This window comes from Sinocyclocheilus anshuiensis, unplaced genomic scaffold, assembly GCF_001515605.1.
Source record: "Sinocyclocheilus anshuiensis isolate Anshui unplaced genomic scaffold, SAMN03320099.WGS_v1.1 scaffold928, whole genome shotgun sequence".
In the NCBI taxonomy this organism is placed as follows: domain Eukaryota; kingdom Metazoa; phylum Chordata; class Actinopteri; order Cypriniformes; family Cyprinidae; genus Sinocyclocheilus; species Sinocyclocheilus anshuiensis.
This window is the reverse complement of record NW_015552531.1, coordinates 1,965,063-1,992,713: the sequence shown is the minus strand read 5'-3', so window position 1 is coordinate 1,992,713 and position 27,651 is coordinate 1,965,063. Positions and strand designations below refer to the sequence as shown.

Genomic DNA, 27,651 nt, shown 5'->3' with positions numbered 1-27,651 from the left:
CTATAAAAGAACGTTTCTGCCCATCGATATCACACACAAGGCTTGTGCATTAAATATGTTTAGTGTTTATGGTGATCATGGTACAATTCAACCACAATCATAACTTGTGACTCATTAAAAACAAGTCATTCATGAAAACTGACTGAATAAGTAAAGAATAAATCGATCTTTATTTTACTAAACTTTTTACTCAGGTCTCACTTGCAGATTCACTTGTTACGATCTGATACGAGGCTTTAATTTGTGTGCCCCAGTTTGGATAGCGGTCTGTCGCTGAGCCCGAACGAGGAGCAGAAACAAACAATGAACAACCATAATCTGGGGCTTGAATCGCAGGTCACCGGGGGACTGCTTGCGCTGCCTCCCAGTAAGTGTTGTGATGTCAGCTCCTTTACACACTCGCCATCCATCTTACTGAAGCAATGGAGTCCACTGCGAAAAAAGAGAGAGGGAGAGAAAAACAATGGCTGAACGTATGTTTAGGAAAATAAATGAAATCTAAGGGTAAAGTACTCCTCCCCAGATGCGAAATTTTTGACATCGAAATGGGAAACAAATGACGTAGGGGCCCCGCTAGGCCACAGCAAGACAGCTGGGAGAACAAATGTCCTCTGATCTAAATGCCCTCTGGTTTTAAGCATCTAACCTACGAGCATTACGCCAGGGCCAGCTAGCTGCTGGAGAAAGGCTAACGCAAGCCATTATGCTCCTCTGCTCTTTACCTGCGCAATAGAGACAAGACAGAGAAGACAATGGAGCTCATCTTCTGCTAACCACAGAGCACCTGAAGCAGAGCATGTCTTATTCCTCGCCCGAGGCCTTCCACCCCGTACAGGCTCAGATCACACCAAACAGTTCATCTTTAAAGCACGTCGCATGGAGACGCCGCAGTCATACTGATACCCAGGCTAAAGGTGCGAGGCTCTAGCATGCCTTTCTATCCCAGCATGCAAAGCTCAGAAAGATGCAGGCTCTTAGATGAATACCCAGCAGCTACCTACGTTATAAATAATGTCTGAGACCCATAAAAATACATTGTTAGCCATATCTGAAAACAGGTGTTTTCTGAAACAAATCGACAAAATAAAATGCAATTACATCCACAATTTTTTCCCCTAACATTTTATAAACCCTAATGTCTATTTTAAATTATTCAACCTAAAAAAAAGCGTATTTTGGTAAATAGTTTTTCCTAACCACTATTTAAAGTGTCTAATTCTACAGACATTTCCATTAAACCTAAAACACAATGCAAATACATGTAACTCAGCTGTAAAAAAAATAAATACAGATTCCTTCATAATAATACAGTACGTTGTGCCCCATCTTTACAGTTTTTTGGAGTGCAACCTAAAAAAAATACAAAAATACAAAAATATTTGAGCTACTTTTGGTAAATATTTTTCCCTAAACCCTTAAGCCTAACTATTAAGCCACTACTAAAAGCATCTAATTTAAATTATTCAGCCTGAAAAGAAAAAAAATTACAAAAACAAAGACTCCATTCAAACTCCAATTAAACTTCGTTTTGTAGATAATTCCACATTTTGTGTCCTATTTTTGGTAAACATTTTTTTTTTTCATTTTCTTACTACCCTTACACCCTAAATATTTAACCATTAATTAAAGCACCCATTTTAAATAATTAATTCCAGGCTTATTTGTGCTATTTTTTAGCAAATAATAATTTCTGAATATAATTTGAGATATTTAACAGTAAAGTATGAAAATTCTCCTCTGTAAATATTAATAAAACAGCATTCCAAATATAACCAACAGCAATGACCTCACATACTGTATATATTTGCATATTAAATTCCGTTTGATGATCATTCTTACATCTGTTTGCATATCAAATTGTGATTGGTCTTTCTTGCATCTACCATCTGTAGCTGCCTTTACACTATAAAGATGGTGTAATGTTGTGTGATGATTTTTGCCCGACAGGAAATAAAAGGCCGAAATAAACTTTAACACTCTACTTTTGCTGCCATACAAGCACTGTTATGAATCTAGCTATGAATAAACATCTTGAATTGAATAATACAGTGACTTGCATTGATTCTAAAGGTAGTTAGAAGCAGTGCAGCACTGTTCATTGTGTTCTATCATTTCAAAACTCTTTGATTCCGCCTCTGCCTCTTGAATCATTTCCTCTCAGTTCTGTCTCTGGCCTCCCAGTCTTCTCTCCCACAACCATCATAAATTAAAGACCAGCACTGGTCTTCACAGCAGCTGATGTAATTAAGCATGTCTTCTTCACACTTCTCCTACAAGGCTTCTCTTTGTTCTCCAACAGAGCATCTAAGCTTCGCTTTTAGTCATGAGCCATCTAAATGGGAGTGAATCTTATCCTTCATAAATGCTGTGACAAGCTCACCTTATTTTAACTATGTAAGATATGATAATATGAACCCTCTGTCAAAGGAGCATCATGCGGTTGAAGTTGTACTGAGTTTCATTCAGGATTTTTTCTCTTCTAGCCACTTCTTGTGCATAACACTACTCATAAATCAGATGAAACATTTCACATAAACAAAATATCACTTCAAGGAGGATTTTTAAGAATAAAAATAGAAATGTTGTATTAGTGCACTACCAGTGTTTTCAGGAAAAGGAAAAACTTAAATATGATTTCTCAATGATGAGAACATAGCAGACTAAAAAAATGGCTAAGACTAAAAATATTATTTGTAAAGTATATCAATAAAATACACTGATCATAACAATAATAATAATAATAATAATAATAATACCACAAAAGTGTGATTTTTTGTAAACAAAACTTTACATATAATTAAAAATATTAAAAAAGTGTAACTGTCTGAACATTTAACTTTTCTGCCCTATTCATTTTTTTTCCCCCCTCTTTCCCTAATCTGTTATATATGGGGTAGTCCTGTTTTATTTAATAATCTCAGCTATTTGTGACCCTGGACCACAAAACCAGTCTAAAGTGTCAATTTTTCAAAATAAATAAATAAGATTTATTGAATAAACAAGCTTTCCATTGATGTATGGTTTGTTAGGATAGCACAATATTTGGCCGAGATACAACTATTTGAAAATCTGGAATCTGAGGGTGCAAAAAAAATCAAAATATTGAGAAAATCGCCTTTAAAGTTGTCCAAATGAAGTTCTTAGCAATGCATATTACTAATCAAAAATTAAGTTTTGATATATTTACGGTATGAAATTTACAAAATATCTTCATGGAACATGATCTTTACTTAATATCCTAATGATTTTTGGCATTAAAAAAAATCTATAATTTTGACCCATACAATGTTTTTTTGGCTATTGCTACAAATATACCCCTGCGACTTAAGACTGGTTTTGTGGTCCAGGGTCACATTTGTGTTTTGTTTTTTGTTCTTGTTTCTTTTGGGCGATGTCTTGTTATTTTTGTATTACAGTGAAAATTCAATAAAAATAATTATAAAAAATAAATAAAAATAAAAATATGTTGCAAAAAAATGGTAGGGCAAGTGAAAATATCAGCAAGGCGACTCAAACTCGACCACTGAGCCTGCAGAAAAAAAAATGCATACATTTATATGGAAACACTGAACTTGTGATTTAAAAAATTAAATACATTAACCATATTTATACAAGGTATGTGTGATCTGTTGTTCTGTCTGGATTTGCTGCATTGCATTCTGAAAGTCATTGTCTTGTTAAAGGCTGGCCCTAAAGCACTTCTAATTTCCACGGTCTACCTATGCCTCCTATTGGCCTGTTTCATTCAGTCACCCTACACTGCATGCTGAGCGCAATCTAAAAGAGCAGAAAGACAGCGAGAAACAGAGGTGGTTGAGGGTGGGGGCAAGAGGAGGGAGATGAGGTTAAGAGAGAAAGAATGATATCTTATGAATGTTGACCACTGTCTCCTTACATAAATCTGCACATTAAGTACAATAAATGAGGCTTTTGCCGCTGAGGCTTGGAGAATGGAGTCTGATTCAGTAATGTCATTTAAAAGCATTCACATCAGAGGAGATGGCGGACCCAGATTAGGGAGCCCCAGTTATCATCAGGCTTGGTGTGTCACACACAGTCCAGTGAATGATAGCTCCCAAACACAGTAAAACATGAGACATGTCACACTTAGGTTTTAAATTACCCTCACATCAGCGTTTGTCTATTTGAAACTGAAATTTCTACATGCCTTACAACTAAAAGAAACAAAAAGAGATGCAAAACTGTTCACTATTAAATATATATAGTTACACAATATGTATGAACAAACATGGATAAATAAGTGTTAACAGTACACAAGTGGGGAAATGGCTCTAAGCTTGATTAGAAAAAAAACTGACCCTTCAACTGAATTTAATCCTAATCTTCATTTTAAACTCTGTTTTACTTCTACCCTTTCATACTGATGAAATAAACGCAGTATTTTGTCAATCCATTTGTATTGTGAAGTCTGTCCCTGTTTATTGTCACTTTGATAACAGAGTCCACATTAATAACCAAAAAAACTAATAAAAATAAATACAAAATCATAAAAATATATATAGAAATGAATATATAATAATATACAAATATGTAATTAAAAAGCACAACTGTTTTCAACCCGATAATAAGAAAAGTCAAATCAGCATATTAGAATTATTTTTCAAGGATCATGTGACTGAAGACTGAAGTAATGACTTCAGTCATTTGTGAGCTTTACCATCACAATTACATTTTAAAATATATTAAAATAGAAAACGGTATATTTAATAATATAATATCTCAAAATATTACTGTTTTTTTTTTCTTTACACAGTCTTGCTGAGCATTAGAGACTTCTTTCAAAACCATTAAATAAAATCTTATCAACCCCAAACTTTTTTTTGGTAGAATAATGTTTTAAACAGCTTAATGTTTAAAACAGTTGTGATGCTTAGTGCTGTTTGTATCTAATATTATTTTGTTGATATATACACCTGAAATGTATGTACTGGCTTCATAAAAAAAAAAAAAAACATGATCATAAAAGCCACATTTTGTTTAAATATAAATAAAAAAGTGAGGCAGAACCTCTTAAAAGAAAAAAACAGCTATTAGATCTTTTAATTTTATTTAATTTAAATTCTAAAATCAGGTAAGGTTCTGATCATTTTCCACACCTGATGACAGGAACCAGACTTTCAGCTTTTATTATATGCTTTTGTTCAATCCAAAAGCTCCAGATGGAATATGTGCATTTATGTAGTAAAAGATATAAGACTATTCTAAGCTTCATACATGACCTGTGAGGACACTACATCAGTGTGAAATCACTAAACGCACGTGCATTCAGCATTAGGGCCAAAAAACCATGCATTAGTATAGTAATAAATATTGATGCACGCTAAGAATGACAGCATAAATGTGTGGAATCAGAGGGATTAGAATGTTTGAAGAAATGAAGCATGTAATGACGCTAGATTCACCTCCATTATTTTCAGCCTGCCACAATTCCTCCATTACTTCACTTAAGAGGCCACATCAAAGATGCAGCTGACGCCTTTGAAGCATGTATCGGAAACTCTCAATGGCCCCATTTTACAAAGCTTGACTCCGGGATCCCACCAAGTTCCAAGAAGCATATGACCCTCCCATTATGCAGAATACAAAAAAAAGGGTCAGGCACCATTTTTGCATTTACAATGCAAGAAACTTTTTTGAAATTCCCACACAAACCCCCGCACATTTCCATTGATAATGAGTAAAGCGTTTGTGACTCTTTTGCATGGGTGATAATTAATGTCCCTCTTTTCAAAGGTGGTTCATTTTAAATACTAATGTCTGCTAAATCCCTCTTTCTGCACTGAACTGCTCCTTTTTTTCCCAGTAATCCTGCTATTGTTGAACCTGAACAGAAGGTGAGAGCCAACGAAGCACTGAAGCGGCAAGAGACAAAAAAAAAATTGGGGAATCAGAGTCATCAGAAATCAAGACAGTGATCTATGTGACCAATTCGATTCCCTTTTGACACTCGGGCACAGTGGCTCTTCGCTCAGCAACTCAAGCTCGGACCGTATAAAACGTGTACCATCCAAACCAAACCAAACTAAAACGAAGAGGTTGATAAGCTAAAGTGTATTGGATTTGGTAAGAGTTAGTCGATTGTTTCTGGCCCCTGGGTGGTGGTTTATGGTAATGTTAGTATCAATACAAACAAAGGCCATACAGCTGTACAAAGCACATCAAGGAAATGAAAGACAAGGCTGCCTCTGTCAGTGCAGTGTACAATAAAAAAGGGAGTTAAAGGCAGGCCGACCGATCACTGGGGAGCAACAAAATGAATGAACTGTAGAAATGTTCCGAGTTGATCCTTTTCACTAGCGGTTTAGGGACTAGCTAATGGTCAGGACAGAAAATATATAACCCAGACACGTTCGGGCATCGCAAAGGTCAGGAAAGGGTGAAACCGAGCAGACAGAATGATAGGGATCCGGTCATAAAACGCCATTATTGAGAGAATAAGTGATGAATTTCTGTAAGCCATTAGATAAAACATTTCTGATTAGGAAGCCGTCGTCAGCCATCAGGTGAGAAATTTATATAGGGGTCAAATCTGAAGTGCAATCAATACGCTGTTTGAATTATTTAATGACAATTAAATGAAAGACAGGGGGCTTCAAGGTGAGAACAACCATTAATTTATGAAAGATGTGTTGCGGATTTAAAAAATGTAAGTATAAATACATCACACATTTACTGGAGATGCTCAGTGATTGATTAGCTTTTTTTTAGTTTTAGCTTTTTTGTGGTAAAAATCATGTATAAACAAAAAAAAAATTATTTTTTTTTTTAACTAAATTTAGCATCACACTGTACATCAATTATGAAATTGAAAATAAACATCCTTGTGTTGACTTTACAGTATTAAATTCTTAAGACCGGTCTGGTGAAGAAACACAAAGAGATTGAGCACTTGATCTGTATGAAGGATTTATGACAAATCTCTATTATCCACATTAAACCCTTTCTTTTGTCCATTTCAAAATGTCCTCATTATTAAAATCTGGCAAAATAAAAATAGTATTTATGCCGATGGCTTAAATTGTATTGAAATTAAGATACTTACAATAACTAAGAGCTTAAAAACCCTCAAGTGCTCAATAAAAGCTCCTTAGAATTGCAAAGAATGTTGTTTTACTATATTACTATTTTTCTACTTCCCTATATTACTTCATCTTGTTTCAATTCATCTCCTCCTCTCTCATTACACCTCTTTCTATAGTTTGTCTCTCAAATTATACGCAAATGACACCTAAAAGCTATAAAAATGTCGTCCAAAATGGCTGTTTTCAAGATTGAATCGTGAATTTCAAGGACCTATGAACGCAAGCTGCCACTATGGTCCAATTCACAGCTTATTTCCCCGATATACATCTCTTGACCTGCATTAAAAATTCATAGTTCCACAAGTGACAAGAGCATGTCTCGGACATCTGAGAAGTAAAGGCTTATTCCTGACCCGGTCTCCATGGCAACCCAGTGCTGACTAGTAGCTGGCAGGTTTTGACACTAAGGAGAAAGGTAGGTCTGGCTGTCTTTGTTGAGCATTATATGTTTACATGTTTACATGAGACACAAATTAACAGAAAAAAAATCAGGTTGTGCTTTAAGGTTAATATACAAAATATATACTATTTGCGGTGGCAAATATTTGAAATAAATGTCATGTCATTAAATTGTTGTTTCCAATTAAAACATATAATAAAATACTAATTGTTACTATACTGATATTAATATATTAGAAAAAAGTTCAGGTCAATATCACTTCCATTTCTAAATCAATTCAGGAGATGCACTGAAAATGAATTGACTGCTGAATTCCCCTTTGGTTTCCAGATAAATGTCCAAAAAACTGTATCCAAGTTCACCTCTTAAATCTAATTTACCTGCTTTCTGAATCAGCATACTTGAAGCTCTAACAGACTCCTAAATGAGATAAATAACCCGACACACATACAAGTTCTACAAATCATATTAAGATAAAAACAATTATATTTTATCCTTAGTATGATTAACTTTAGTAAAAATTAGACAGATTAGGAGGGAGAAGAAGAAAAAAAAACAAGAATCTGGCAGTGGCTGTTTGTCTCAGTGCCTGACAGTGGGAGAGCAATAATACGCATTAATGACGGTGCGTGTGCAAGTCTATGCAGCCAGGAGCAGTCAGTCACATTGGCTCCCAGGAGGTGCCAGTGAGCCGGGGTACACTTACACACACAGACACATATATACACCTCCCCAAGGCCCCCAAGGTCAGAGTGACCACCGGGCCCCCATCCCCTGTCTACCCTTTGAGTCAAATCAGGGTTTTCCAAAAGACTCTGACTGTTTAAGAATGGCACAGGCGTGTGGAGAAGCAGGAAGAAATTTGGAAATGGCAGTTCAGAAACAATCAAGGCGAATTTCAAACGGATTAGGCTGGGAGGTTCTGGGCACGAGTTAGATGCTATCTCAACTTTCCAACTGAAAGTCATCACACAGCCAGAAAAAAATCAATCACGTCTCCTCCAGGTTGAGAAAAGTAATATGAAAAACAAGTGCAATGGCTGCCATCTGCGCAACACAAAACTGTTCTGCTCCGAAATGAATTGCCATAGATATTTCCTTCCTCTGCTTCCCGCTTTTTATTTGTGTTCCCCGTCAGCCTGTTCTCATTTCTCAGTTGTACTTTTTGTAGTTGTGTACAAAAAAAAAAAACTGTTCCGCTGTGAAAATTTGGTAGCTACTGTTAGCAGGCTTAATATTACACAAGTTAATCTAATTGTTACTTATAGACAACAAAGAAACAACAAAAGACGACAGACAAACATAATTTCTACTGGGTGGAAAACAACTTTAAATAACAAAATGACTGAACAAACGTAGGCACTTACATTGTATTGCTTTTGATCTTTGTACATAGTATTCTTTTTTTTTTTTTAAGACTTTTATTTAGGGATGCACCGATACCACTTTTCCAGTACTCGCCCGATACCGATACTTTCATTTTTGTTACTTGCCGATACAGATATTTTTATTGCATTTGTACATTTTTTAAATATTGGGTACAGAAACCAAAAGGGTATGTATAATGTTAGTTGGTTAACTTCATTTATCAAATAGATACAGTCAAACCAAAATTTATTCAGACACCTTCAACGTTTCTCACATTATCACAGTTTATTCGCTATAGTTTAGAAAATGGTAATAAAATATGACAAGAAGTCAGAGTTAAACTGTGTCAGAACAAATTCATCTTGATCATGTTAGATAATTTTGATAGAAAGGTAATAGATTACAATCAACCAAACTAGTATTTACACAACTATGAATACTTTGTCGGGCAACCCTTAGCCTTAATGACAGCCTGTAGTCTCCTGGGCATGCTGTCATCCAGCTTCACGCAATTTTACTTAGTCCACCGTATGAAGAATTTTTGGGTATGATTTGTCAGTTTACTTTATTTTGCTATCCTCACTTACATAAATGAACTATAGTGTCCTGCACCCACTAGTAAAAAAATATCAAAAATTATATCTGGTCTCTGAATAATTTTTGGTTTCACTGTATATCCTTCGGTTATTTTCACACTTAATTATGCCTATTAAAATGTATTTTACAAGTTTTTGTTACTTTCACTGTTAATTTTTTTGCTCTGTGGTACATCATCTTTAATTTAGTAGCACTAGAGCTGCTTCATTGCAACGGCTTTGTAACGGGGCTGACGAGACGTGAGGATCCATCTGCACGCATTTCACACAGGCTGCTAGATTCACGCCAGAAAGTCGTGTATGCCGGTTGAAAATAAATTATGTTTATAGTGAATGCCCCTATAACTGGTCTAACTGCCCCTATAACTGGTCTAACTGCCCCTATAATTTTTATACATTAAATTTATCAAAAGATAAAGATATTTAAAATGTTGCAAAAGATATTTCAAATAAATGCTGTTTCTTTCTAACTTTCTATTCAAAGAATTCTGAAAAAATCTTGTATTGAGATGAGTGTAAAACACTTTATGGATATACGCATTTTTTATATGTAATTAATCGTCTATCAAAGAATATTGAAAAAATGTAGAACCGTTTCCACAAAAATGTAAGCAGCACAACTCTTTTCGACATTGATAAAAAATGTCAGCATATGACATTGTGATTTCTGAAGCATAATGTGACACTGAAGACTGGAGTAATGACTTCTGAAAATTCAGCTTTGCCATCACAGAAATAAATAATATTTTAAAATATATTATATCTGAAAACGTTTCTATCAAATTCTAATACTTTTTCACTGTATTTTTATTACTGTATTTTTTATTAAAAGGATGCAGCCTTGGTGAGCATGAAAGACTGACTCAAGTTTTGAATGGTATTATACAATACAAATATTCCTTCGCATCACCACATCATTGCAGGTGATTCAAAACAATGTTTATTGCACTGAAATTACTTGGTAGCAACTTTTCCATGTGCTTCCTTTCCATCTTAAACCTGACAGCATCTTTAAACATGGATTTCAGTGTTAGCGGGCCGGTTTGGGCGCTTTGGGTTATCCACTCCAACTCATGGACATGACCTGAGTGGGAGAGGAAGAGATTATGGCAGAATGAGCGAAGGAGAGGGCGCTCGGGGCCTGAGCTCCCTCACATGAAGCTTTCATTACATGAAGGGCGATCCGCAGAGAAACCTGATTCACCATGGGACTGTGTTCCTGCACCAGAAAGCCAGTGCTCCTGTCAAACTCCATACTGGTATCTCTTACTGTAGATGGATGGAGAGAAAGAAAAAGAGAACCTAACAATCCTTGTCAGAGCCAAATACTGTCTTTAGCCCATGTACGGATTTGAAATAATTGCAGTTGTCATTAATGCCAAGAATCAGGCAGTGGCCTGCAATGGTGGAGCCTGGGCAGATGCTAACGAATCATGTGAAGCCATGCATACTTGACATTTACTACATAAAACAATAAGCAGCAAAAAACCTCTTGCTGCATAATTACACCATTTAGACACAATCGGGATCAGATGTAATGAAAGAGACCTGCAGGAAAAAAGGAATTAGTTGCCATCTGCTTTCCTGGAGGGCCTGCCACCACCCTGGAGAGACATCACAGATAATGTGAGACTTTAGGAGCTCTGCTTTAACTGGGGAATGACACTAATTCTGCCCAATGTTTATCTCTCCTCACTGAGCAGGACTCATAAAGATTTCATGTTACTCAAATGAGCCCTACAGTTTTCGCTCTGATCGTGCTATAGATAGATGTGCTATAGACGCAGCAGGCATTACACAATCATACCGCATACGTTTTATAGAAATGTATTAAGACAATGCGTTAGACTTATGGAAAGCTTAGTTTAACACCACTGTGGTATTTCAACTTAAATATTTATTAGGTTAAACTAAGTTTTAGTATCAACAATTCCCATGACAGATCATGTCAAATTCTCAATTATGGGAATTTTACTGTATAGGATTTAGTAATACTACTACAACTACTACTACTACTACTACTACTAATAATAATAATAATAATAATAATAATATACTATGAATTTCAAATTATATTTATAAAATTATTATTATTATTATTATTGTTGTTGTTGTTATTATTTCATCATTTAGGTCACTTTACTTTATAATAGTTTTCAACTTTTATTATTGTATTCACAGCTTATCCAACTTTTTCTTCCAAAACTGAAAAATGTCATTAAAATGTCAAATATCATTACCATCACATAGAAACAATATTAAAAATCATCATCTTCACACACACTGCACCAAAATCAAGAAGGTTGATCAAGGCCATGATCAGATGCTTATTCCAGGCCATACACGATAAATGTTTTAACATCTATTTCTATTTAAGAAGACAATATTAGTTGTGGACTAATTATTTATTAATTACTATCAACATGGTAATAATATCATATGCTATATTAATCTCATATGTCAATAACACACACATAATATAAAATGTTATATATAGCATATATAAATTATGACACAAATTATGACACTGGATAACAATTTAAATCATGTTAAACAGATAATGCAAGTCTTTTTGATTAAAAAACAACATACTACTAACAAAGGTACTAATTATAACATTGTTCTTGTGTACTTTGCTTGTATAACATGCATGCCATTTTTAAAGGACAGGTCTGATATGGGTTTTGTGCAGTTTTCTGCAGCCAGGAGCAGCAAAGGCATATATAAGGCATTATTTTGATGCGCTCCTGGCTACAGAGAATTAGAAAATATCAGACTGTCATTGTGATTTGATACTAGGATGAAAAATGTCAAAAGTGGAGATGACAAATCAGCCCAGTGAGGAGAAGTGGCTCTCAGACAGGCGATGTCATTTGTCATGATTGCCATTTGACTGCACTCCCAGTCCCCCTCCTCCACCGGCTTTTCTGCCTACAGATGAATGATACATTGATAGCCATTAATTCTAAATTATCCAAATTTGCCTAACTGCATCTAGCATGTGTGTGGAAATCAAATTTATCAATGCTTTCCTTTTCCTTTCTCCATTTTTCCTCCCCTCCGCTCTCCTCTTCTTTGCCTTCCGCGAAGCCTGAACCTTTCGGTGGACAGACGGGGAATTAGATTTGCACTCTGCACAATACACACAGCCAGACCATCAAACCCTAAGCTTGGTGACATTTCCGAATGTTCATCTCCCCTCATTTCAATCGTCCATTTGGAATGAATAAAACGGCCAGGCGCCTTGAAAGAATGGCAGCCCCCTGAGCTTCGCTGCATCTATGGCTCATATCTCCACCTCCTCCTCCTCCTCTTTGCATCCCCGCCCCACCTTATGCCCCCACCCCGAGCCCAACCTTTAGGAAGCCGAGAGGCTTTGTTGGAGGGGGACACAGCTGAGCCTGCCTCACATCCAGAGCCCACTGCATAATACTGGAGGTAATTAAGCCACAGCTTCAAGGTTGCATGGACACAAGACAATTCAGCCTAATGAAGTATCGATCGGCTGCAGCAGAAATAAAACAAGTTGACATTCATTTAGAGGTACTAGTGAGAATATACCACAATGCCACGAATGACGTAAGGCTTCAATGGCACACGGTTTAGTCATATGAAAACAATGTAGTCTAGACTACAATACCTCTTGTTGAGCTACTTTGTCAAATCAACAATCAGGCCATGTATGTTTTTGGTACTATTGAAGGGTGTATGAAAAGAGAGTTTGGTTATAAAAGAAAATAATAGTCGATTTCAAAGAAAACTCAGATTTAACCAAATGACTTTGAAAGAAACAATGGCTTTCAATGGCATTCCTCTTAAATATCAAGACTTAGACTGATATCAATCTTGTTAATAGAACAACGGACGTTCCGATTGTATCAGACAGTGCGGTATTAAACCAATTCACAATTATTCCAATATGAAAAATCCTGAGAAACATACATGATTTGGTCTGTCAGGAGATGTTCCTGAGAATATGATATTATTGCTCCAATGAGGCCTGATCGAGGTTTGGTTCCACTAAAAAAAGGTCTACATGTCCTGAGAAAACCTCTCATAGCAGAAAACCCCCCAGTGACAACCAAATTTCATCAACAAATCTGACTCATTAAAGTAGTTTGATTGACAGATGTTATGCTTCATAACATTTGCCCTAGTTCCATGACTGAAAGCTGTAAACCAAGCAGCCGACTACACCGGGCTAAACTAATGAGTGGATCTCTGAAGACCTTGCACTAGATCATCTTAGAGCAGCTTGAGAAGTCCTTTTTCAGACCAAAAATGGGTTTTGTTGCTTAGTTTATTTTGATTCAATTAAAATGAGTTAAAATTCTAAAGTTTTATTTAAATACACTTACTGTATGGAATAAATTTAAATGTGTAAAATCAAGTACTTACAATTCATTTGCATTCAAACTACATACATTTTGATTACTTTTTTTTTTTTAGGCAATGCAGACTAACACAGACACACTGAATTTTAAATCTAAAATCATTTGTCTGAGTAGTTTAATTTAATACTTAATACAATATCCAAAGAAAATATTTTTTATTTAGTATGATGGAAAAACTATTCACTCCCTTTTATTTGCATTTTACAGGAATTGCCAAGAAAGAAAAGGTCTGACGGTCATCTAAACTATATCACTTGCTAACAAAATGCTGATAAGAAACATAATTCACCATAACTAATCAATTCATTTTATCTGAAATAAACACAGCTTTGCACTTTAGATGAAATTCAAACCGAGCACTCAAAACACCCACATTTGCAGCTTTATCAGCCCAATCAAACGCAAACATCCGGGCGAGAGCAGAAATGTTTTCCTTAAGTAATTGTCAGTCTTTTAATGGAGTCCACGAATGTCAGTTGCCAATATGTTTTAGCATTAAATGCAGCAGGAAGGATCCAGAAAGGTGGCCTATTCAGCAGAACACAACACATTGTTAAACAGCCTCAATTATGCCAAATAGCCAGGTTTAGACGCATATTTGCATTGTGTAATATCTACAATCAATGCAGACATGAAAGTCAATTTGACTCGGCCTCATAGGGTGAAACTCACAGTAAGTGAAAACCACTAGCGCTTTACATAAAAAGTACAGTGAGTTCCATTTGTCAGTGGCACGGTTCAAATATTTTGACATACTTTATGATAATAGCTGCACAAACCTGCTAACAAATCACCAATCATGAGCAAACAGAAAAAAAGGAAAAATGCACCGGTTGGATGTTTTATTTTAATGTTGTGCTTTAAATTCGTTCCACTGCCAAAAAGATCACACTGATGCATTACTGTATCGTTGTCAGAAAATGACAGTCAAGTTCCACGGTGCGTTAACTTTAGCACAAGGCCTTTAAGACATTTACACAAAACATGGTACAAAAAATTCCACCCACAGAAGAAGAATACTGTATATAAAAGTCCACGAAGCATTTGGAGTGAAGGTGAGAGATGCTCAAAGTGCAGGTCAGGTGACATGATAAACAGAGAACTGAACATGTACTCAAATCTCTAACTCTCTTTTAGGCACTCTTTGCTCATGGCATAGACTGCAAGAAGATTATATAACATAGCATAACTACACACCACATTAAGGATTCAGGTAGAAACCCCTAAAGGCAAAAGCTCACTCTAAAAAGATTTTTTAATACACATTTATGTGGATATGAATTCAAAATTTGTTGGCCTACAAAACACACTTTGAGACAAAAGCTAAAAAAGTTCAAATGAAACATTGGTCATTCAGTTGCATAGACAAATTAATAAGTCAGATTGTGAATTATAAACCATCTTTGATTTGACTTTGTACTCAAAAAAACTTTTCTTTTGACATTTTTGATAGCTTATAGCGATCATAAATCACATTAATTATAAATCAGAGACTGTTTTGACACACATGGAGAAAAAAAAGAAACCACTGTCCAGTTTATGAAAGAAGTCAGCATAAATAAAAAATGTTCTCATGGGCAATCATAAATATGGAGAAGCGAGGTGTGAAAATGAATATCTAGTCACCGCAAAAAAAGAAAGGAAAAAAAAAATAGGGTGCATTGTGCAGGGCAGCTCTCTGCTTGTCTCACTGTGAGTTGTTTGGTTTCTTTTCTTACCTGTCACAGATGCAGATGAGTCAGGCCAGTTCCTCAGAGGAGTCTGCTGCTGCTGAAGAAACGCAGGCCATCCACAGAAACCACACTGTGTACACTTCACTGAAATACATATACATCAGATAATATTTGCGTCAAAACATCCGCGACTTTAACTTTTGTCACAGCACGCAAAACGCACAATGATCACTGTATAAATTTGCTTGTATTGGATCTTGTACAACTCTCAATTCTATGAACATGTGTATATCTACATACACAAAGCTGTACTCTGGAAAAAAAATATGTGATGAAACAAATTTCACTATACTGTACTATAATAAATTAAAACAAAACAAAAAAAACAATACAAAATATACAGCTTGATTAGTTTCTGATTGCAAAAGCTTTTAAAGTTCAAAAATGAAAAATAACATATTACAAAAATTAATTAGTTTCTGTTTGGAAAATCTTGTTGAATTTTAAAAAAATATTTGTATTAATAAAATAAAATAAAATAAAATATTAATAAAATAAACAAGTATTTCCATATCCCTTTAATTTATTATATTATATTATATTATATATATAAAAACTGTATATGTGAGATTAAGAGTTGCAAGTAGTCTTGTACCCAGTGCACCTTTGATTTCAAAAGAGAAAAAATATATAATATAAAAATATATAAATAAGATCAAATAAAAAATAAACAGAAAACTTGATTAGTTTTTAATTGGAAAAGTTTTTAGAGTTGTTAATAAAACAATAAATAAACAAGTATTTTGATATGTAATGATATAATAATGAAATTCAAATATTAATTTAATTTAAAAAAAAACATTACATCAGACAATATTTGTGTCAAAACATATGCAAGTTTAACTGGATCATGCACAGCTCGCAGTTCTATGAAGATGTGTGTGTCTACACACAAAAAGTTGTACAATGAAAAAAAAAATCACAAATAATAAAAGAAATGGCAGGTACCACAATGAATTAAACGTGAAATTTAAAAATATCTTTTTTTTTATAGTCTACCACTCTTCATATGCCAAGTTTAAAGTAAAAACAATTTCATACACTTTCATACTATTACTTTTGTAATTAGTTTTTATGCAACTAATACTGTAATTTAAAGTGTTATTGATATTAATTTCACAACCTCTGGCCAGGCAGACACATTACACAGAGTTAAAAGTTTCTCTTTAGCTGTACTTTGCTAAACTGCAATGTCAATATATGTCATATGAAAAAGTAGGCCAGGAACTATCAATCTAATCCTCATCACTACTCAATCTGCTGTATATGAATAGTGCATGATTAATTCTTCAGTATTAATCATGTACTTTGTTCATATAAAACAAAGCTTAAGCTCTGTTTGCTAAGATATATGACCTTGTGAAAGAGTTAAGACATTACAGCTTGGATTTAAAATGCATCTAAAGATTAAAACTGCTGGTTGACTATTAGAGAGGATTATAGATAAAGGAAAATTATTTTTCATTTTGATGCAAAACTGATTTTGAAGTAAAAAAATAAAATAAGGAGCAGGTGGTACATTATATATTTTGATAGCAAATAAGGTTACGCAGAATATGTGTAATATATCGCTCCCCTCCCTTCAATCAGAGCAGTAAAATTAAAGTAATACCTTGCACGAGCAACAAGATTTGTTGTGAATATATGCTTCAGTGCTTCAGGCAATGTGCTACTTCAGAAATACAGCACGGCTTTGATCTTTACTCATTGAAATTAAAAAATCCTTTATGACTATCAAGTAAGTCTTACTTCTTTTTTTTTCTCTGACTGTGAATCTTGTTTACCAGAACAGGAGTGTGTGTTTACAGGTGAATGGAAATTACTCAAGAGACACCGAGAGGTTTCGGCTCGGCCAAAAAATGCATATTTTCGCCATTCAACTGCTTTGAAATGCAACCAAGGTCACTGTCAAAGTAATCCATTTTAGCATTCACACTACCTGAAGCATGTCAGTCTTTTTTCTCTTTTGAAATCAAAGGTGCACTGGGTACAAGACTACTTGCAACTCTTAATCTCACATATACAGTTTAAAGCAAAAGGGTGGGCAATGACCTTTGCCAATAACAGGACACTAAAATATAACAAAAATGCCCTTCTCATTTCTATTATTTGATTAAAGGAATTGTATGATCAATCTATGCATACCAGACCAACTCTAAAGGACTCTTTTAAAGTAAATACTGCCACCCATATAGTGGGGTTCAAATGTCTGTGATTGCATTGAAGATTTGGGAATCAAAATCAAATTTAAACTCAAAATTTTAAGTAGAAATATTATTACATTAAATGAAAAGAAATGTACATTTCTGCACTAGGTCAATAATAAAATAAGTACATTTGTAATATTGATTGTGTGATACAAACACCCAGAAGTTTTTAAGATTTAAAAACAAAAACAAAAAAAACTTGGGCTTCATTGGAAGCATCTCAAATCATGCTTGAGAACATAATCATCAGGTTTTACACAAGAAACAACACACAATATACTAAGACATTATGAAGATATTACGCTGATAAATGAAGATTTTTTTTTCATTATAATTTATATTAAATAAGAAAAATGCAAAACAGAAACAATTTTAGCATAGTTTTTTTAAGCCATAGGAGCCCGCTAGGTGACTGTTCACTGAGAGAAAAAGGTTTTACAATATTTTTATTCAATTACATTAAAATGACCTCAGAGTTTATGATGTTTTTTAAATCTCTCTTTCACACAACATGGAAGAGGTTAATAGTTCATCAGGTCACATTTCTGGTCTCTGCCAATGAATACTTCGTATAGTATTTACTTAGTAAATTGATGTATTTCAATCTTGTGATGACAGTATGTGCAGCTGTAAACGTATCTAATTTGAAGCAAAGCACCAGGATGCGTTTTTATATGGAGGTCCTGAGATCTATTTACTTGATTAAATCTGAGCTCCTAATCCTTCATAAGAGACGATGTCGGTCATATTTTTGGCATTTGTCGAAGTCCACTATTGTTGTTTGTTTTATCCACTCAAGTGACATATTACTCTTGCTGGCCAAGTATTTCAGTATTACAATCAAAAAAATAAATTATTAGTATTACAAAATAAAAATCTGACATTCATTTATTATAGATGGTTTTTAAAAATATAATATAATATATAATATAATATAATATCATATAATATAATAGTAAAAAAAAAACTGTTTCTGATTGGAAAAGCTTTAAAAATATTTTTTTTAATGTATTTTCATATGCCATTAATTTATTATGAATTGTTTTGATATATAGTAATATAATAATAAAATTTATTAAAATACATTTTTTAAAGTAAAAATAAACAACAACACAACACTTTAAGTTAGAAATTTTTATAATGTAATAATTGGAAAAGCTTTTAAAGTTGTTGATAATATATTTTTTAAAACAAATTTAAAAGTATTTCCATATGCTATTATTTTATTATGAATTGTTTATTATATGTAGTAATATATTTTAATAAAATAAAATAAATTAATGCAAAAAAAGTAAAAATAAACAACGCACCTTGAAAAATAACATAACTTGATTAGTTTCTGATTGGAAAAGCTTGTAAACTCGTTAATTCTTTAAGGTTAAAGTCTGCAGATGTTCTGGGAGCATTTTCTATGCTTTTAAAAGGGGATGGGTAGATCAGAGTTGTAATCCTCTCTCCTTTGGCCTCAGAGGCCTGTTTGGCTCCATGCATCAACAACAAATGCTGACCTTGCTTTTCAAAACTCAAGGCCTTATATGCAAACAGCAACATGGACACCTCAAAAGAGGACCGGCTTTTGATGTTGAGGAGCCCTGTTTTCAAAGCAAACGGAAGATACCCATAGGCTCAAATTCCATCAAACAGTTTTTCAAATATGTAGCTTGTAGGTGTTTATAATTAAAAACAAGTGGCATCATGATTAAAACATTGCGGGGAGGATCAGAGGCCAGGGAAGACGTAATAAAAAACACAAGAGGGAGGACAGGTGCGTTTAGATTTTCCTCAGACATCTCACACAAAATCAGACGCACACAATCAAACATTCACATTGAGAGACCCAAAATACCTAAAACAATTAATTAAAACGCCCAAATACGAATAGAAAACACACAAAACCCTCAATTTAATTGGTTTCCGCCAGATTCTGTCCAGGTATCACGTGAGTGACACTCTGACATGGTAATAATGTCAGTCAATTTAAAAGGGTGCCGCTTCAAAGCGAGGAAGGAAACTTGGGAATAGTCCCATCATCGTCTGTCGGCCGGATATATTGTTTCGCAGAAGTCACACACACAGTCAAATGGTCAAGGGCTGTCGTGTTGAGATTAATGAGGAAGCTCTAGGTATTCTGGGAGGTCAGTGTGACAGGAGGGATAGGGGTGTGAAAAAGAGCCCTCCAGGACCCCCCCAAACATATGAACACACATTCACTCTAAATGAGAGGACTGATTGGTCTTGAATATGCTTGATCTGACATCAAGTAATTAAGAGAAATTATGTGGTAAGGATTGTTTCCATAATGTCTTCGGGGGCTCTGTAATGAAGCCTGATGTAACCCTAACCGCTTTCAAATGGCCTGTGACAAATAAAGACTGATGTTACGGCATGGCAGTTTGAGTGCATTGAGGACTGTTTTCTCGATGATGTAATCATAGACTGAGGATGCTTTTAATTACTAGTTAAATATTTACATTGGCAATTAAGCTAATTAACAAACACCATCGGTCACACTTGATGTGCTGACATGCAGTAACTGTTATCACACTCAACAGCGCGATGGCCCATTCAAGTGACTCATAAACAGGGCTATCGAGAATATAAATAAACCTGAACGTTTCTATCTTTCTTTTCTTCTACTGTCATGTCCAATATGGCATTACAGAGAGAGACCTTCACTAGTCTCTTTAGTGCTGATCTCTCTTGATCCCGATGTGTGGTCTAAATGAAAACTCAAACAGATCCATTCTCTCAAGTTCCCTCACAGATGTGAGGATCAATACAGGGACATGTGGGTATCGATCAGCGTAAATGGTAGCAACACTCACAAATTTGCCAAAACAAGACCTTTTTTTCCAGAGGTCCGAGGCCAGGGCCACATGTCCTGTAATGTTTTTACGATGTCTATGGATTTTACTGAGGTAGATTACAAAGAATTATGTTGTTCAACTTACAACCAGGACTCTCAGGATGGCATACCTTTTGCTGAGCTTATCGGTGCAGCTCTAGGAGGGTGGCTTCTCAGACTGCAATTTAAATGCAGTGTTGCCAAATTTGATATGCAAACAGACATAAATGACAAAAAATACAGATCTGTTGACCTGATATTTTAAAAAATGTTTTGATATTACCTTTGGTATTATTAAAAATTCTGCAAATATTCCTAGTAAATTTAGTATAAGATAGTCTATTGCAAGTTAAAATGAAGGCAGTTGATTTTGATGATTATGTAATGAATGCAATCAGCTCAAACACAATAGATGCATACAAACACATTAAATTATAACAAAAAAAGTAAAGTACATCGAAATGCACCAAACATGTTGTCATTTTGATCCCAGGCACAAGCGGCCTCTGATACGAGTGTTAAATCCTAATGTCAACAGGCACGCTGACAGCACAGTCTACCACTGTGTTAATAAACACACACTTTCATTTGCGCTCTTCATACCAATGAGGCTCTTGAGATCAGATGGAAATTGCTCTTGTCTTTCACAAAGTCCATCGTGTTTTCTGGAGGGACAAGCCAAGCGGCCAAAATGTGCAGCGGAGTGTGTCAAGTTGTTCAGGGGGGTAGAGAAGTCCCCCAGCTTTATAACGAAGGCGTGCTAAATCATTTAATTGTTCCCTAAAAGCATAAAATCTAATTAGCATAGACATAATTGCCATGCCTTACGGCATGGGGCAATTGACATCTAGGCAAGATGTTAATTGTTGTAATTGCCATTGTAACATTCCTGAATGCATGTTATGCAAATTATGTGCAAAAAAAAAAAGTTAATTCACAGCATTTGGTCATTTTAACGCCTGTGTTAATTGGACATGTTTTTAAGAACACATGGCAGCACACCAGTGGTTAATATCAAACACCCTCACACAGGCCAAGTGCCAAAAAAAAAAAAAAAAAAAAGAGGAGTAAAAATCAGAATTGGTGAGTATATGAAATGGTGTTACTCGCCAGATGGCCAGTAACTTTTTTTTATTCGTTCTAAAAATGCCTGAGAACACAATATGGTTTAGAGTGATTTCCAGATCTGACTCCATTGTAATTATATATAATACAAATACATATTAAAAAAATTATATAAAAGAAAGTGTTTGATAGATTCAGTATTCATCTCATTAATCTTGTATTGATTTACTAGATAAAGAGGCGGCAAAATATCAGATGTAAAATATACTTGGGCAAAAACTAATTATTGCCAATTCCGTTTTAAAATTGGTCCTAGCTGTTAATTATTGATATTCTTTCACACGACAAACCGAAATTATCTCGGATTGTGTTATAAGCCGATATATATCATTAGTAGAAAGTTTGTGTTGAGTAAGCCCATCGATGGAGAAGCACGGGAGCAACACGCATCCATGCTTTGCATTTTATGCAAGACGAAACAATTGATTTTTGCAAATCATTTTAAATACATCAGCAGTCCTTTTACCTGGTTTTCCCAATAGACCCCTAGTGTTGAGTGGAACCATGGTATGTCTTTAGCAATAATGCAAAATCAATGAGCAGAAACAGAGCTATCATCTCCTTAAACGCAAACTGCTATTTCACTGATTTCTAATTAAATTGACAGTGAGTCCAAACAAACGGGCCTCCTCACTGCACGGATAATACAATACTCTTGGTTTTAAAGACCAAATAATGTGGGTGACTTCAGAGTAACAAAATTATACAATTTCGCTTTCTCAACGCTGAATGAAAACACATCGATCTGTAAACATACTTCTTTGATCGTTCGAAACGCTCAACAAAGCCTAGTGTCTTGAAATAGATATTTGTATGGTAATTCTTCCATTTATCTTTGAGATGCGGTGGGGAGATGAGAAGCCCTCTTCTATTTGCAGTTCCATTAATCTTTTGAAGTCTTAAATGCGTAATCCAATGAAAGACAAAGCTGAAATCCAGAGCCAGTCGTACCGGATTAAATATTTATAGTGGATGCCTTTCTCCGTTCTTACACCAACAACTTCTACGCTTTTTGCTCTTTGCTATGAAGTGAGCTAAGGCGCTTGTGTGCTCGCTGGCCCATAACAGGGAGGACAGAGCAATCAGAAAAGTACCAGAATCAACATGAAATAGCTAACAATTACTGGCATTTTTCCCCCTTTTTTACATGGACAGGAGGAAACGAGTAGCGTATAAATCAAGCCATTCTGCTAGGTGGAGGGCGCAGGAAAGTAACTGTGCTGTTAAATGATTATGTACTCATTCTAGTTCTGTCACTTTGTGTTTACACCACTGTCAATGACATGCCAATCAAGACCTTTATAAGACCTAATTCTCACAGAAAAGGCTACTGCTTTTAGGGAGTTTTCGAGTCGTCACCAATGAGTTTTTAAAATCATGTCTGCTTAGATCTCTGCTTAATAGGAGAAACACCAACTTGACCCAAAACTGATGTCACTCTGTAGTCTCTATTCAATAAACAAAATCAAATTGTTGATTGCACAAATTTAATACAAACTTGTGCAGTCAAGTGATTAAAAAGTTTAACTCAATTAATCACATAATAGGCTGATTAATTCATTGCATGTCAATTTAAAAAAAGATACTTTAAGCTTGAATTGCTCCAATGATGGGGAAAAAAATGCTTAGAATGTTTAATAAACAAATTATTAATTTGTGTTAATATTTAGATTTTTAATTTTTTTTATAAAAATATATTAAATAAATAATGAATTAATAAATGAATACAAAAATTAATCGATGAAATTAATAAATAAATTTATTAATTTCAAATTAATAAATGAAATTTCAAACAAAAACTTAAATGGTAATGAACTGAAGTAAATGATCAAATTAAAAAACAAATGAAAAAATTTGTATAATTTAAAAAAATTTATGAAATCAAATAAATACAAATCAAAAAGTAAAAGTTTTGCATCTAATTCTAAATGTGTGTTTGTTCAATGTGTTTTTGTTGCAGTAAAAAAATATAATAATAATAATAAATAGATGCAAAAAAGGAGTCTCCTGTGTTGATTTGGCATCTGGCTTTGTTTTCTGGATGCCGGCCCTTGCACTTATAGACCTGCCATAAGGGATTTAAAAGATTCCCTGAATCTGGCTCTTTTCAACAACTGTGAATCGACGAGCACTAACTCCTGACATTTCTTGGCTTATTTCCTCTGAATGAGGAGCAGGAACAGACAGAAGCTGCGTGTCGGGATGCGTTTGCCTGTGGCTTGATCTACTTGACTTGTGGTGCAACAAAGCGCTCAGCATGTAGGCAATCCAAAGCCCAGTAGCTGGCAAATGTATTGATCCTATGGATTTCCTCCAAAAGTAGTGATAATGATATATCATGGCCAGATTTGGATGAGCAAACTGTTGGAGAAGTGTGAAACCAATTTAAGGACATAAAGACCGTGACTTCCAGTTGCAGTGCTTCAAACAACAAAGGACAAAGGGAGAAAAATCTATGGAGACCTTTAAAGGCCTTTACAAAAGGCTTCATTTGACTAGAGATGGTTGTTAAATTCCTAACTGACACATGTATTTTTAAAAAAATTTTAGAACAGTAATCATAAACTTACTACAGAAAGTATGATGGCTGTTAAAAATGGCAATGTAGTTTGAATTGGAACAAACATGATAATGCTATAAAAACACACAAATAGTATATACACATTCAAATTTTGGGGTCAGTAAGATTTTTAGATGTTTTTGAAAGGTCTCTTATGCTCACCAAGACTTCATTTATTTGAGCAAAAATACAGTAAAAATTAAGATGTATAATATTTGTGGAAATTACAATTTAAAATTTTTTATTTTAATATATTTTAAAATGTGATTTATTTCTGTGATGGCAAAGCGCTTTTTCCCATATGCGTCTTAAGCAAGACGCAGTACTCGTTCCCGTATCTCAGGGAACCGAGGTTATGTTAGTAACCGAGTACGTTTTCTATTATATTCTCGAAAATCTGGTCATAATCCTGCATGTTAAATATCAGACACTTTCATTTTTCATCCTGAATCAATGCATCTGTGCTTTAAGCTTCTTAGTATGCTAAAGAATTGGATTTCTGTGAAAACATTACATATACAGGTTTGTATTAAAATCTATCATTTATATTAAATTTTCACCTGATTAAAATGTAACATCTGATTATGGGAACCCTTCGCAATCTTACTGACATGGAAAAACGTTCATTTTAATCTCTGCAACATTTTAATTACTAGATCAATTCTGACTTTAAGAGAAAAACAAATTATTGGTGCAACTTAAAAAGAAAAATATATTCAATTGAGAGAAAATGTTACTCTAAATTAAGATTTTTTTTTCTCTGCTCTGAACGACAGAAGGAAAAAATGTGCTTACTACACCACATTCAATTTTTCAATATTAACAAATTAATATTTTAAATTAAAATGTTCAAAAGCAACTGATATTTTTATTTTAAAAATACCTCATGAAGGAGTTTAGGTTTCAATTTAAATCTGATGCACTTTCCTGTAACATGAAACAGTCACTAAATTTACTAACTTTTGCTAATACTCAAATACTATATAATGCTAAATGAAATATGCTCATGGATAAACTTGTCTCTTTCTGTTTCAGGCTACACAACCTCTAAATCAGACTTTCCTTTGGAAATGAAAATAGGCGGCATTTATGTCAGTTTGCTTCTCCTTGCTCTGGACATGTTGTTTGATGGCAGTTGTAATTTTGCAAGATTTTTTCCCCTCTCTCCCCTTACATACATTCTGAAAGGAAACTCGCAGTCTTCTGTAGTTATGTTTTAAATTCAAACGCTCGCCAGCATGCTGAGTGTTCATTTTGGAACTGTGATGGCCAAATCAAGATAACAACATGTCTCTCCAGACAAAATGGCCACAGCATGATGCTGCCAACTGAAATTAATTCCGCAGTTGACTCGAGGGGGGATTCAGAAGCAGTGTCTACCACATCTACTGTATTTAGGGTGCCTTATCTTTTACATGCTGTTCTCAATTCACTCTCCCAGCATTTGCTGATGAAAATGTACATCAAGCAAAATATTTTATTCGAGATCCTCACAGTGCCATTAAGAAAATGGTGGTGCTTCGCTCCTACAAAAAGGTATATTTGTTGGAGCTATTTCTCTGTGGCTGCCTTTGTGCTCCAGAGGCAATTCTGGAGAGGTCAGAATAAAATAATTGTTCCTGCCTATGCAGCCTGACATCCAAGATTTTTGGGAGTAGATTCAAAGCGCACCATTTTGATTGCATGTGTACTCTTGCCTTTCGTGTTTCAAAGATAAAAATAATACACACACACACCTATTGCTCAGCATGAATAGAATATTCAAATATATTTTAAATGTATATATAGATACATTTAAATGCAAAAATAATTTTTTAATGGTCACAAATAAAATATTTTCATCCAACTGCATGATCATTTTTTTATTCATTCATGTCACAGTATCATGATGAGCTGTTTAGTTACATATGGACCAAAACATACCATGTTTATTATTTTTACAAAAAAAATTAAATGGCATATTTTGGTCCACCTGAGATTTAGCAGGTTATGATAACAGCTAATAAGTTAAATAGCACAAGATGCAACCACAAGGACCAGCCAAGTCTAGATCCAGCTCATGGGATCTTGCCTTTGTCAGTCATGTAGAAATATGGTGTCAAAATTTTGACATTTCCATTAAATAGAGATGGTAATGTTTGAAATATTGTTAAAGTGATTTTGCAGACTGATCAGTATCATACACGACATACACGTAGGAGACAATTCATAAATATATCTAACTCTAGATTAACAACAGTCTGAGGACTGACCAGAAACCACTGAAAATAAATGCATTATAAAGGAAGAAAAATACATGCTTATAATAAAAATAATAATTCTAAAAACTTTTACATTTAAAATTAATAAATAAAAATGATAAATAAATGGATTTCTTCACTGTTCATAAACATATTTAACACTACATTAACAGTGTAAGGATTTGCCAAAAGCCATTTAAAATAAATGCTTTATAAAGACAGAACAAAACAAGTGAACAATACTACTACTACTAATACTAATGATATCCAATTTTTTATATATATATATATATATATATATATAAATATTAATTTATTTTAAATATTAATAATTTTTTGTTTATTTAATCATCACCATGTTTAACACTACAAAGAAACATTTATACCATACGCTAGGAAGATATGACCCTCGGTTATGCCACGACCACTTGACGTCTCTATTCAGAGAGCAGTGTTGTAAATGATTACACACAATTAGCACTTAATTAATAAGGCTGAAACAAAGAGACAGCTCCCCTGGCGCATTTTTTCAGCTTGAGGATAACACAGCCTTACTGCTGTTGACAATATGCCATCTGTTTCCAAATCCGAGCCATGGAAGCTAGCCTTCCTTGCCCTGTCAAGCATTTAGTGTAAGTGTTTTAGCATTATGCTAATGAAGCTTTTGAAAGTGTGTGTTCATTTAGCTTGTTTTTAAGGCCCTTTCAGATCTTTTGTCTCAGTGTGGGCACTGTTAATCCATCTTAAAACCTCTTTTTAATCTCTTTCATTAGTGGAGATAACCGCAGAATGCCACCTTCGTGGCTTTTGGCTTTGATTGTGGGTTAGTCATATGAAGAAAACAAAAATGCCAGTAATATTAATAGCCTTGGACTGCAATCAGAGGGCTCTGGGGACTTTTGCATTTTATTGCAGAAATAATTTCACATGTTCTAGAACAGATTAAAAAAAAATTAATCTGGATATTAAGAACATTATATCCTAAAGTTTAGGGTCAGAGCTGGTACAGACAGGAAGAAATCCACAGAAATTAGAAATGGATTTGATTAGGGCAAACTGTAGATTTAAGAACTATAAAGG

General features: G+C 34.4%; 1 long non-coding RNA gene across 1 annotated transcript in view; it reads right to left on the bottom strand.

Annotated features, from left to right (window-relative positions):
• Positions 1-248: 248 nt before the first annotated feature.
• LOC107663630 (uncharacterized) overlaps positions 249-27,651 on the bottom strand; it is a 43,816-nt gene continuing 16,413 nt past the window's right edge. Inside the window, exons 3-4 of the long non-coding RNA XR_001631361.1 lie at positions 15,580-15,678; positions 249-432 (exon numbers count right to left, since the gene is read on the bottom strand). This is a non-coding gene — a long non-coding RNA (uncharacterized LOC107663630). The remainder of the gene's footprint in view (positions 433-15,579; positions 15,679-27,651) is intronic.